This window comes from Hyla sarda, unplaced genomic scaffold (assembly GCF_029499605.1).
Source record: "Hyla sarda isolate aHylSar1 unplaced genomic scaffold, aHylSar1.hap1 scaffold_502, whole genome shotgun sequence".
NCBI classification, from domain to species: domain Eukaryota; kingdom Metazoa; phylum Chordata; class Amphibia; order Anura; family Hylidae; genus Hyla; species Hyla sarda.
The window spans coordinates 189,346-203,179 of record NW_026610513.1 but is presented as its reverse complement, the minus strand read 5'-3'; the positions used below and the strand labels follow the sequence as shown (position 1 = coordinate 203,179).

General features: G+C 46.1%; 6 non-coding genes across 6 annotated transcripts; all 6 read right to left on the bottom strand.

Annotated features, from left to right (window-relative positions):
* Positions 1-2,053: 2,053 nt before the first annotated feature.
* LOC130337597 (U2 spliceosomal RNA) lies at positions 2,054-2,244 on the bottom strand. Its single transcript, XR_008878454.1, has one exon. It is a non-coding gene; the product is annotated as a U2 spliceosomal RNA (small nuclear RNA).
* Positions 2,245-4,331: 2,087 nt separating this feature from the next.
* LOC130337625 (U2 spliceosomal RNA) lies at positions 4,332-4,513 on the bottom strand. The gene has a single exon (XR_008878479.1). It is a non-coding gene; the product is annotated as a U2 spliceosomal RNA (small nuclear RNA).
* A 2,089-nt stretch (positions 4,514-6,602) lies between these two features.
* On the bottom strand, positions 6,603-6,793 carry LOC130337596 (U2 spliceosomal RNA). The gene has a single exon (XR_008878453.1). It is a non-coding gene; the product is annotated as a U2 spliceosomal RNA (small nuclear RNA).
* Positions 6,794-8,890: 2,097 nt separating this feature from the next.
* On the bottom strand, positions 8,891-9,081 carry LOC130337595 (U2 spliceosomal RNA). Its single transcript, XR_008878452.1, has one exon. It is a non-coding gene; the product is annotated as a U2 spliceosomal RNA (small nuclear RNA).
* A 2,092-nt stretch (positions 9,082-11,173) lies between these two features.
* On the bottom strand, positions 11,174-11,364 carry LOC130337621 (U2 spliceosomal RNA). The gene has a single exon (XR_008878476.1). It is a non-coding gene; the product is annotated as a U2 spliceosomal RNA (small nuclear RNA).
* A 2,090-nt stretch (positions 11,365-13,454) lies between these two features.
* LOC130337594 (U2 spliceosomal RNA) lies at positions 13,455-13,645 on the bottom strand. The gene has a single exon (XR_008878451.1). It is a non-coding gene; the product is annotated as a U2 spliceosomal RNA (small nuclear RNA).
* Positions 13,646-13,834: the final 189 nt, after the last annotated feature.

Genomic DNA, 13,834 nt, shown 5'->3' with positions numbered 1-13,834 from the left:
CATGGGCACTATCACTGCTTGCTGTCAGGGAGGCTGCCAGACAATTTTCCATGCACACTCTGGGCTGGGGGGCAGTCAACCACCAGTACACACAGCAGAACCTAAACCCATACCATTATTGCTAAGCAGCAAGACAGGGGCCCATTGCACTCCCACGGGGCCTTTTTAAATGCAATCCATAACCCGGATTTGCCAGGAACCCTTCTTACTCCTCCTACTTGCATGTGACACTGGGCTTAGGATCTGCATAGGAAACACACACACAAGCACACACCTACCTTTGTTGCCTGCAGATGCCTCCTTGGCTGTCCCCAAACGGTATCAAACCAACACCCACGGGAAGCTGTAAGCATAGAGGACATGCCTGCACCCCATTGGACTTACCTGTGTGGGTTAAATCCGGGTTATTTGACAACCTATGGCGGTGATGGTTCTGCTCAGGCAGAGCAGTGCTGATGCTCCTCATAAAGCTGTCGCTGCTGTGAAGGTTCTAGGTGACATCACAAATCCCTATGGTTACATACACAACAAAGCTGGGTTGTTGTTGTTTACACTCTGCAAGGCCTGTGGAAGTGAGTGACATCATAGCACTGTAGTTCTGAGGGTTCTAGATGGATGCAACAATCTCCTGTTGCTTCTATGAAGGCCATAATAGACGACATCACCAAACAGCTCCATAGTCACATACACAGCAAAGGAGAGATGTTGTTTACACCTAGTGATGTCAGTGGTATTGAGTGACATCACAGCACAGTGCTAAGGCTCCTGGGCCTGGACACAGCAGCGGCTGCAATATCTCAACGGAGAATACGTTTATATATATGTGTGTGTGTGCGCGTATATATATATATATATATATATATATATATATATATATATATATATTCTCCGCCGAAATCACTTTTAAACCCATTTCCACCTTTTTTTCCCTTCTCTTCCTCTTACTTTTTTTTCACGTTTTTTTACGTTTTTCTCCTTTTCGCCTCTTTTCTGGGCGTATTATTCTTCTTTTTCTTCTTTTTTTTCGTCTAATGCATACCCCATCAGTGCAGCAATGCTTATTCAATACCGCCAGCAGATGGAGACACTGGGGGATAATTTTCTAAGGATTTATACTGATTTTTCCTGTCTGAATTTGTCGCACAGAAAGTTGCAGGCCAAATATGTGTGACATTTCTGCGACTTTAGCTTCTAGAGCATTTTTACAACATTATACATAGGTGCTGAATACATAAAAAGCGACTGTTCAGCGACAGACAAGTCGCATCGGCTGAAAGTAGGCCAGAATGTCAGTCCATGTTGGAGCAGGTTTAGATACAGTCTAAAGTATAGATCTCAAAGTCTGTGCACAGAATTTAGCAAGGGCCTCGCACCTTCTGATGCATCAGGTAGGTGCACAATAGCATAGCCTAACCCTCTGTACTTTGGTCTATATTGATGCGGGACATAGACAGCCAGCTGATGACCAATCCATTAGTGCAATGGATGGCTGGAAGCATTTGTCTTTGCCTTTGCAATACCACAGAAGCAATGCATGGTCAATGTACAGCAATGACACACCTGTGTGAACAGCCAGGAGACCCCCCCCCCCCCCCCATGTTATGTTACATAGTTACATAGTTAGTACGGTCGAAAAAAGACATATGTCCATCAAGTTCAACCAGGGAATTAAGGGGTAGGGGTGTGGCGCGATATTGGGGAAGGGATGAGATTTTATATTTCTTCATAAGCATTAATCTTATTTTGTCAATTAGGAACATTCAGCACCCACCCGCTATCAAGGCAGCTGCCTATCATGTCATGCCCTACCTGCACAGGTGTGCTGGCTACTCAAATGATCCAATTAAGGAGGCCATTTAGTCAGCAGCAGCAGAAGTCCTGTGCCTGGACGCTCCAACAGCGGCCAGACACAAGCAGAAGCAGCAGAAGCAGCAGCAGCAGCACCACCTTTTGTTTTTTGGCTGCAGCAGCAAGGCCCACAGGGCTGGCTAGCTGGCTAGCCAGCAAGCAGGTAGCAATGAAAGTAGGAATCTTTCTTTTTAACCCTGTAAGGGGGTGGTGCACTGTACCCGAAGATACTGCCATATCGGGTCAATGCATAGGGCGACGGAAGCAAGCTTCGAAATCGGCCCCCGTTCTCAAAAATCCATTTAATATATGGTCCCCAGATAGGGGACGTATCAGATATTAAACTGATAAGAACAGATACTACACTTGATCTTAGCCAAAAGGCCGAGAAGCGATAACCGTGAAAGGGGCGGGCCCAACAAGGTCCCCTTCATGGGCACTATCACTGCTTGCTGTCAGGGAGGCTGCCAGACAATTTTCCATGCACACTCTGGGCTGGGGGGCAGTCAACCACCAGTACACACAGCAGAACCTAAACCCATACCATTATTGCTAAGCAGCAAGACAGGGGCCCATTGCACTCCCACGGGGCCTTTTTAAATGCAATCCATAACCCGGATTTGCCAGGAACCCTTCTTACTCCTCCTACTTGCATGTGACACTGGGCTTAGGATCTGCATAGGAAACACACACACAAGCACACACCTACCTTTGTTGCCTGCAGATGCCTCCTTGGCTGTCCCCAAACGGTATCAAACCAACACCCACGGGAAGCTGTAAGCATAGAGGACATGCCTGCACCCCATTGGACTTACCTGTGTGGGTTAAATCCGGGTTATTTGACAACCTATGGCGGTGATGGTTCTGCTCAGGCAGAGCAGTGCTGATGCTCCTCATAAAGCTGTCGCTGCTGTGAAGGTTCTAGGTGACATCACAAATCCCTATGGTTACATACACAACAAAGCTGGGTTGTTGTTGTTTACACTCTGCAAGGCCTGTGGAAGTGAGTGACATCATAGCACTGTAGTTCTGAGGGTTCTAGATGGATGCAACAATCTCCTGTTGCTTCTATGAAGGCCATAATAGACGACATCACCAAACAGCTCCATAGTCACATACACAGCAAAGGAGAGATGTTGTTTACACCTAGTGATGTCAGTGGTATTGAGTGACATCACAGCACAGTGCTAAGGCTCCTGGGCCTGGACACAGCAGCGGCTGCAATATCTCAACGGAGAATACGTTTATATATATGTGTGTGTGTGCGCGTATATATATATATATATATATATATATATATATATATATATATATTTCTCCGCCGAAATCACTTTTAAACCCATTTCCACCTTTTTTTCCCTTCTCTTCCTCTTACTTTTTTTTCACGTTTTTTTACGTTTTTCTCCTTTTCGCCTCTTTTCTGGGCGTATTATTCTTCTTTTTCTTCTTTTTTTTCGTCTAATGCATACCCCATCAGTGCAGCAATGCTTATTCAATACCGCCAGCAGATGGAGACACTGGGGGATAATTTTCTAAGGATTTATACTGATTTTTCCTGTCTGAATTTGTCGCACAGAAAGTTGCAGGCCAAATATGTGTGACATTTCTGCGACTTTAGCTTCTAGAGCATTTTTACAACATTATACATAGGTGCTGAATACATAAAAAGCGACTGTTCAGCGACAGACAAGTCGCATCGGCTGAAAGTAGGCCAGAATGTCAGTCCATGTTGGAGCAGGTTTAGATACAGTCTAAAGTATAGATCTCAAAGTCTGTGCACAGAATTTAGCAAGGGCCTCGCACCTTCTGATGCATCAGGTAGGTGCACAATAGCATAGCCTAACCCTCTGTACTTTGGTCTATATTGATGCGGGACATAGACAGCCAGCTGATGACCAATCCATTAGTGCAATGGATGGCTGGAAGCATTTGTCTTTGCCTTTGCAATACCACAGAAGCAATGCATGGTCAATGTACAGCAATGACACACCTGTGTGAACAGCCAGGAGACCCCCCCCCCCCCCCCATGTTATGTTACATAGTTACATAGTTAGTACGGTCGAAAAAAGACATATGTCCATCAAGTTCAACCAGGGAATTAAGGGGTAGGGGTGTGGCGCGATATTGGGGAAGGGATGAGATTTTATATTTCTTCATAAGCATTAATCTTATTTTGTCAATTAGGAACATTCAGCACCCACCCGCTATCAAGGCAGCTGCCTATCATGTCATGCCCTACCTGCACAGGTGTGCTGGCTACTCAAATGATCCAATTAAGGAGGCCATTTAGTCAGCAGCAGCAGAAGTCCTGTGCCTGGACGCTCCAACAGCGGCCAGACACAAGCAGAAGCAGCAGAAGCAGCAGCAGCAGCACCACCTTTTGTTTTTTGGCTGCAGCAGCAAGGCCCACAGGGCTGGCTAGCTGGCTAGCCAGCAAGCAGGTAGCAATGAAAGTAGGAATCTTTCTTTTTAACCCTGTAAGGGGGTGGTGCACTGTACCCGAAGATACTGCCATATCGGGTCAATGCATAGGGCGACGGAAGAAATCGGCCCCCGTTCTCAAAAATCCATTTAATATATGGTCCCCAGATAGGGGACGTATCAGATATTAAACTGATAAGAACAGATACTACACTTGATCTTAGCCAAAAGGCCGAGAAGCGATAACCGTGAAAGGGGCGGGCCCAACAAGGTCCCCTTCATGGGCACTATCACTGCTTGCTGTCAGGGAGGCTGCCAGACAATTTTCCATGCACACTCTGGGCTGGGGGGCAGTCAACCACCAGTACACACAGCAGAACCTAAACCCATACCATTATTGCTAAGCAGCAAGACAGGGGCCCATTGCACTCCCACGGGGCCTTTTTAAATGCAATCCATAACCCGGATTTGCCAGGAACCCTTCTTACTCCTCCTACTTGCATGTGACACTGGGCTTAGGATCTGCATAGGAAACACACACACAAGCACACACCTACCTTTGTTGCCTGCAGATGCCTCCTTGGCTGTCCCCAAACGGTATCAAACCAACACCCACGGGAAGCTGTAAGCATAGAGGACATGCCTGCACCCCATTGGACTTACCTGTGTGGGTTAAATCCGGGTTATTTGACAACCTATGGCGGTGATGGTTCTGCTCAGGCAGAGCAGTGCTGATGCTCCTCATAAAGCTGTCGCTGCTGTGAAGGTTCTAGGTGACATCACAAATCCCTATGGTTACATACACAACAAAGCTGGGTTGTTGTTGTTTACACTCTGCAAGGCCTGTGGAAGTGAGTGACATCATAGCACTGTAGTTCTGAGGGTTCTAGATGGATGCAACAATCTCCTGTTGCTTCTATGAAGGCCATAATAGACGACATCACCAAACAGCTCCATAGTCACATACACAGCAAAGGAGAGATGTTGTTTACACCTAGTGATGTCAGTGGTATTGAGTGACATCACAGCACAGTGCTAAGGCTCCTGGGCCTGGACACAGCAGCGGCTGCAATATCTCAACGGAGAATACGTTTATATATATGTGTGTGTGTGCGCGTATATATATATATATATATATATATATATATATATATATATATATATTTCTCCGCCGAAATCACTTTTAAACCCATTTCCACCTTTTTTTCCCTTCTCTTCCTCTTACTTTTTTTTCACGTTTTTTTACGTTTTTCTCCTTTTCGCCTCTTTTCTGGGCGTATTATTCTTCTTTTTCTTCTTTTTTTTCGTCTAATGCATACCCCATCAGTGCAGCAATGCTTATTCAATACCGCCAGCAGATGGAGACACTGGGGGATAATTTTCTAAGGATTTATACTGATTTTTCCTGTCTGAATTTGTCGCACAGAAAGTTGCAGGCCAAATATGTGTGACATTTCTGCGACTTTAGCTTCTAGAGCATTTTTACAACATTATACATAGGTGCTGAATACATAAAAAGCGACTGTTCAGCGACAGACAAGTCGCATCGGCTGAAAGTAGGCCAGAATGTCAGTCCATGTTGGAGCAGGTTTAGATACAGTCTAAAGTATAGATCTCAAAGTCTGTGCACAGAATTTAGCAAGGGCCTCGCACCTTCTGATGCATCAGGTAGGTGCACAATAGCATAGCCTAACCCTCTGTACTTTGGTCTATATTGATGCGGGACATAGACAGCCAGCTGATGACCAATCCATTAGTGCAATGGATGGCTGGAAGCATTTGTCTTTGCCTTTGCAATACCACAGAAGCAATGCATGGTCAATGTACAGCAATGACACACCTGTGTGAACAGCCAGGAGACCCCCCCCCCCCCCCCATGTTATGTTACATAGTTACATAGTTAGTACGGTCGAAAAAAGACATATGTCCATCAAGTTCAACCAGGGAATTAAGGGGTAGGGGTGTGGCGCGATATTGGGGAAGGGATGAGATTTTATATTTCTTCATAAGCATTAATCTTATTTTGTCAATTAGGAACATTCAGCACCCACCCGCTATCAAGGCAGCTGCCTATCATGTCATGCCCTACCTGCACAGGTGTGCTGGCTACTCAAATGATCCAATTAAGGAGGCCATTTAGTCAGCAGCAGCAGAAGTCCTGTGCCTGGACGCTCCAACAGCGGCCAGACACAAGCAGAAGCAGCAGAAGCAGCAGCAGCAGCACCACCTTTTGTTTTTTGGCTGCAGCAGCAAGGCCCACAGGGCTGGCTAGCTGGCTAGCCAGCAAGCAGGTAGCAATGAAAGTAGGAATCTTTCTTTTTAACCCTGTAAGGGGGTGGTGCACTGTACCCGAAGATACTGCCATATCGGGTCAATGCATAGGGCGACGGAAGCAAGCTTCGAAATCGGCCCCCGTTCTCAAAAATCCATTTAATATATGGTCCCCAGATAGGGGACGTATCAGATATTAAACTGATAAGAACAGATACTACACTTGATCTTAGCCAAAAGGCCGAGAAGCGATAACCGTGAAAGGGGCGGGCCCAACAAGGTCCCCTTCATGGGCACTATCACTGCTTGCTGTCAGGGAGGCTGCCAGACAATTTTCCATGCACACTCTGGGCTGGGGGGCAGTCAACCACCAGTACACACAGCAGAACCTAAACCCATACCATTATTGCTAAGCAGCAAGACAGGGGCCCATTGCACTCCCACGGGGCCTTTTTAAATGCAATCCATAACCCGGATTTGCCAGGAACCCTTCTTACTCCTCCTACTTGCATGTGACACTGGGCTTAGGATCTGCATAGGAAACACACACACAAGCACACACCTACCTTTGTTGCCTGCAGATGCCTCCTTGGCTGTCCCCAAACGGTATCAAACCAACACCCACGGGAAGCTGTAAGCATAGAGGACATGCCTGCACCCCATTGGACTTACCTGTGTGGGTTAAATCCGGGTTATTTGACAACCTATGGCGGTGATGGTTCTGCTCAGGCAGAGCAGTGCTGATGCTCCTCATAAAGCTGTCGCTGCTGTGAAGGTTCTAGGTGACATCACAAATCCCTATGGTTACATACACAACAAAGCTGGGTTGTTGTTGTTTACACTCTGCAAGGCCTGTGGAAGTGAGTGACATCATAGCACTGTAGTTCTGAGGGTTCTAGATGGATGCAACAATCTCCTGTTGCTTCTATGAAGGCCATAATAGACGACATCACCAAACAGCTCCATAGTCACATACACAGCAAAGGAGAGATGTTGTTTACACCTAGTGATGTCAGTGGTATTGAGTGACATCACAGCACAGTGCTAAGGCTCCTGGGCCTGGACACAGCAGCGGCTGCAATATCTCAACGGAGAATACGTTTATATATATGTGTGTGTGTGCGCGTATATATATATATATATATATATATATATATATATATATATATATATATATATTCTCCGCCGAAATCACTTTTAAACCCATTTCCACCTTTTTTTCCCTTCTCTTCCTCTTACTTTTTTTTCACGTTTTTTTACGTTTTTCTCCTTTTCGCCTCTTTTCTGGGCGTATTATTCTTCTTTTTCTTCTTTTTTTTCGTCTAATGCATACCCCATCAGTGCAGCAATGCTTATTCAATACCGCCAGCAGATGGAGACACTGGGGGATAATTTTCTAAGGATTTATACTGATTTTTCCTGTCTGAATTTGTCGCACAGAAAGTTGCAGGCCAAATATGTGTGACATTTCTGCGACTTTAGCTTCTAGAGCATTTTTACAACATTATACATAGGTGCTGAATACATAAAAAGCGACTGTTCAGCGACAGACAAGTCGCATCGGCTGAAAGTAGGCCAGAATGTCAGTCCATGTTGGAGCAGGTTTAGATACAGTCTAAAGTATAGATCTCAAAGTCTGTGCACAGAATTTAGCAAGGGCCTCGCACCTTCTGATGCATCAGGTAGGTGCACAATAGCATAGCCTAACCCTCTGTACTTTGGTCTATATTGATGCGGGACATAGACAGCCAGCTGATGACCAATCCATTAGTGCAATGGATGGCTGGAAGCATTTGTCTTTGCCTTTGCAATACCACAGAAGCAATGCATGGTCAATGTACAGCAATGACACACCTGTGTGAACAGCCAGGAGACCCCCCCCCCCCCCATGTTATGTTACATAGTTACATAGTTAGTACGGTCGAAAAAAGACATATGTCCCATCAAGTTCAACCAGGGAATTAAGGGGGTAGGGGTGTGGCGCGATATTGGGGAAGGGATGAGATTTTATATTTCTTCATAAGCATTATCTTATTTTGTCAATTAGGAACATTCAGCACCCACCCGCTATCAAGGCAGCTGCCTATCATGTCATGCCCTACCTGCACAGGTGTTCTGGGCTACTCAAATGAATCCAATTAAGGAGGCCATTTAGTCAGCAGCAGCAGAAGTCCTGTGCCTGGACGCTCCAACAGCGGCCAGGACACAAGCAGAAGCAGCAGAAGCAGCAGCAGCAGCACCACCTTTTGTTTTTTTGGCTGCAGCAGCAAGGCCCACAGGGCTGGCTAGCTGGCTAGCCAGCAAGCAGGTAGCAATGAAAGTAGGAATCTTTCTTTTTAACCCTGTAAGGGGGTGGTGCACTGTACCCGAAGATACTGCCATATCGGGTCAATGCATAGGGCGACGGAAGCAAGCTTCGAAATCGGCCCCCGTTCTCAAAAATCCATTTAATATATGGTCCCCAGATAGGGGACGTATCAGATATTAAACTGATAAGAACAGATACTACACTTGATCTTAGCCAAAAGGCCGAGAAGCGATAACCGTGAAAGGGGCGGGCCCACAAGGTCCCCTTCATGGGCACTATCACTGCTTGCTGTCAGGGAGGCTGCCAGACAATTTTCCATGCACACTCTGGGCTGGGGGGCAGTCAACCACCAGTACACACAGCAGAACCTAAACCCATACCATTATTGCTAAGCAGCAAGACAGGGGCCCATTGCACTCCCACGGGGCCTTTTTAAATGCAATCCATAACCCGGATTTGCCAGGAACCCTTCTTACTCCTCCTACTTGCATGTGACACTGGGCTTAGGATCTGCATAGGAAACACACACACAAGCACACACCTACCTTTGTTGCCTGCAGATGCCTCCTTGGCTGTCCCCCAAACGTATCAAACCAACACCACGGGAAGCTGTAAGCATAGAGGACATGCCTGCACCCCATTGGACCTTACCTGTGTGGGTTAAATCCGGGTTATTTGACAACCTATGGCGGTGATGGTTCTGCTCAGGCAGAGCAGTGCTGATGCTCCTCATAAAGCTGTCGCTGTGTGAAGGTTCTAGGTGACATCACAAATCCCTATGGTTACATACACAACAAAGCTGGGTTGTTGTTGTTTACACTCTGCAAGGCCTGTGGGAAGTGAGTGACATCATAGCACTGTAGTTCTGAGGGTTCTAGATGGATGCAACAATCTCCTGTTGCTTCTATGAAGGCCATAATAGACGACATCACCAAACAGCTCCATAGTCACATACACAGCAAAGGAGAGATGTTGTTTACACCTAGTGATGTCAGTGGTATTGAGTGACATCACAGCACAGTGCTAAGGCTCCTGGGCCTGGACACAGCAGCGGCTGCAATATCTCAACGGGAGAATACGTTTATATATATGTGTGTGTGTGCGCGTATATATATATATATTTATATATATATATATATATATATATATATTTATATATATATTTCTCCGCCGAAATCACTTTTAAACCCATTTCCACCTTTTTTTCCCTTCTCTTCCTCTTACTTTTTTTTCACGTTTTTTTTACGTTTTTCTCCTTTTCGCCTCTTTTCTGGGCGTATTATTCTTCTTTTTCTTCGTCTAATGCATACCCCATCAGTGCAGCAATGCTTATTCAATACCGCCAGCAGATGGAGACACTGGGGGATAATTTTCTAAGGATTTATACTGATTTTTCCTGTCTGAATTTGTCGCACAGAAAGTTGCAGGCCAAATATGTGTGACATTTCTGCGACTTTAGCTTCTAGAGCATTTTTACAACATTATACATAGGTGCTGAATACATAAAAAGAGACTGTTCAGCGACAGACAAGTCGCATCGGCTGAAAGTAGGCCAGAATGTCAGTCCATGTTGGAGCAGGTTTAGATACAGTCTAAAGTATAGATCTCAAAGTCTGTGCACAGAATTTAGCAAGGGCCTCGCACCTTCTGATGCATCAGGTAGGTGCACAATAGCATAGCCTAACCTCTGTACTTTGGTCTATATTGATGCGGGACATAGACAGCCAGCTGATGACCAATCCATTAGTGCAATGGATGGCTGGAAGCATTTGTCTTTGCCTTTGCAATACCACAGAAGCAATGCATGGTCAATGTACAGCAATGACACACCTGTGTGAACAGCCAGGAGACCCCCCCCCCCCCCCATGTTATGTTACATAGTTACATAGTTAGTACGGTCGAAAAAAGACATATGTCCATCAAGTTCAACCAGGGAAATTAAGGGGTAGGGGTGTGGCGCGATATTGGGGAAGGGATGAGATTTTATATTTCTTCATAAGCATTAATCTTATTTTGTCAATTAGGAACATTCAGCACCCACCCGCTATCAAGGCAGCTGCCTATCATGTCATGCCCCTACCTGCACAGGTGTGCTGGCTACTCAAATGATCCAATTAAGGAGGCCATTTAGTCAGCAGCAGCAGAAGTCCTGTGCCTGGACGCTCCAACAGCGGCCAGACACAAGCAGAAGCAGCAGAAGCAGCAGCAGCAGCACCACCTTTGTTTTTTGGCTGCAGCAGCAAGGCCCACAGGGCTGGCTAGCTGGCTAGCCCAGCAAGCAGGTAGCAATGAAAGGTAGGAATCTTTCTTTTTAACCCTGTAAGGGGGTGGTGCACTGTACCCGAAGATACTGCCATATCGGGTCAATGCATAGGGCGACGGAAGCAAGCTTCGAAATCGGCCCCCGTTCTCAAAAATCCATTTAATATATGGTCCCAGATAGGGGGACGTATCAGATATTAAACTGATAAGAACAGATACTACACTTGATCTTAGCCAAAAGGCCGAGAAGCGATAACCGTGAAAGGGGCGGGGCCCAACAAGGTCCCCTTCATGGGCACTATCACTGCTTGCTGTCAGGGAGGCTGCCAGACAATTTTCCATGCACACTCTGGGCTGGGGGGCAGTCAACCACCAGTACACACAGCAGAACCTAAACCCATACCATTATTGCTAAGCAGCAAGACAGGGGCCCATTGCACTCCCACGGGGCCTTTTTAAATGCAATCCATAACCCGGATTTGCCAGGAACCCTTCTTACTCCTCCTACTTGCATGTGACACTGGGCTTAGGATCTGCATAGGAAACACACACACAAGCACACACCTACCTTTGTTGCCTGCAGATGCCTCCTTGGCTGTCCCCAAACGGTATCAAACCAACACCCACGGGAAGCTGTAAGCATAGAGGACATGCCTGCACCCCATTGGACTTACCTGTGTGGGTTAAATCCGGGTTATTTGACAACCTATGGCGGTGATGGTTCTGCTCAGGCAGAGCAGTGCTGATGCTCCTCATAAAGCTGTCGCTGCTGTGAAGGTTCTAGGTGACATCACAAATCCCTATGGTTACATACACAACAAAGCTGGGTTGTTGTTGTTTACACTCTGCAAGGCCTGTGGAAGTGAGTGACATCATAGCACTGTAGTTCTGAGGGTTCTAGATGGATGCAACAATCTCCTGTTGCTTCTATGAAGGCCATAATAGACGACATCACCAAACAGCTCCATAGTCACATACACAGCAAAGGAGAGATGTTGTTTACACCTAGTGATGTCAGTGGTATTGAGTGACATCACAGCACAGTGCTAAGGCTCCTGGGCCTGGACACAGCAGCGGCTGCAATATCTCAACGGAGAATACGTTTATATATATGTGTGTGTGTGCGCGTATATATATATATATATATATATATATATATATATATATATATATTTCTCCGCCGAAATCACTTTTAAACCCATTTCCACCTTTTTTTCCCTTCTCTTCCTCTTACTTTTTTTTCACGTTTTTTTACGTTTTTCTCCTTTTCGCCTCTTTTCTGGGCGTATTATTCTTCTTTTTCTTCTTTTTTTTCGTCTAATGCATACCCCATCAGTGCAGCAATGCTTATTCAATACCGCCAGCAGATGGAGACACTGGGGGATAATTTTCTAAGGATTTATACTGATTTTTCCTGTCTGAATTTGTCGCACAGAAAGTTGCAGGCCAAATATGTGTGACATTTCTGCGACTTTAGCTTCTAGAGCATTTTTACAACATTATACATAGGTGCTGAATACATAAAAAGCGACTGTTCAGCGACAGACAAGTCGCATCGGCTGAAAGTAGGCCAGAATGTCAGTCCATGTTGGAGCAGGTTTAGATACAGTCTAAAGTATAGATCTCAAAGTCTGTGCACAGAATTTAGCAAGGGCCTCGCACCTTCTGATGCATCAGGTAGGTGCACAATAGCATAGCCTAACCCTCTGTACTTTGGTCTATATTGATGCGGGACATAGACAGCCAGCTGATGACCAATCCATTAGTGCAATGGATGGCTGGAAGCATTTGTCTTTGCCTTTGCAATACCACAGAAGCAATGCATGGTCAATGTACAGCAATGACACACCTGTGTGAACAGCCAGGAGACCCCCCCCCCCCCCCCCCATGTTATGTTACATAGTTACATAGTTAGTACGGTCGAAAAAAGACATATGTCCATCAAGTTCAACCAGGGAATTAAGGGGTAGGGGTGTGGCGCGATATTGGGGAAGGGATGAGATTTTATATTTCTTCATAAGCATTAATCTTATTTTGTCAATTAGGAACATTCAGCACCCACCCGCTATCAAGGCAGCTGCCTATCATGTCATGCCCTACCTGCACAGGTGTGCTGGCTACTCAAATGATCCAATTAAGGAGGCCATTTAGTCAGCAGCAGCAGAAGTCCTGTGCCTGGACGCTCCAACAGCGGCCAGACACAAGCAGAAGCAGCAGAAGCAGCAGCAGCAGCACCACCTTTTGTTTTTTGGCTGCAGCAGCAAGGCCCACAGGGCTGGCTAGCTGGCTAGCCAGCAAGCAGGTAGCAATGAAAGTAGGAATCTTTCTTTTTAACCCTGTAAGGGGGTGGTGCACTGTACCCGAAGATACTGCCATATCGGGTCAATGCATAGGGCGACGGAAGCAAGCTTCGAAATCGGCCCCCGTTCTCAAAAATCCATTTAATATATGGTCCCCAGATAGGGGACGTATCAGATATTAAACTGATAAGAACAGATACTACACTTGATCTTAGCCAAAAGGCCGAGAAGCGATAACCGTGAAAGGGGCGGGCCCAACAAGGTCCCCTTCATGGGCACTATCACTGCTTGCTGTCAGGGAGGCTGCCAGACAATTTTCCATGCACACTCTGGGCTGGGGGGCAGTCAACCACCAGTACACACAGCAGAACCTAAACCCATACCATTATTGCTAAGCAGCAAGACAGGGGCCCATTGCACTCCC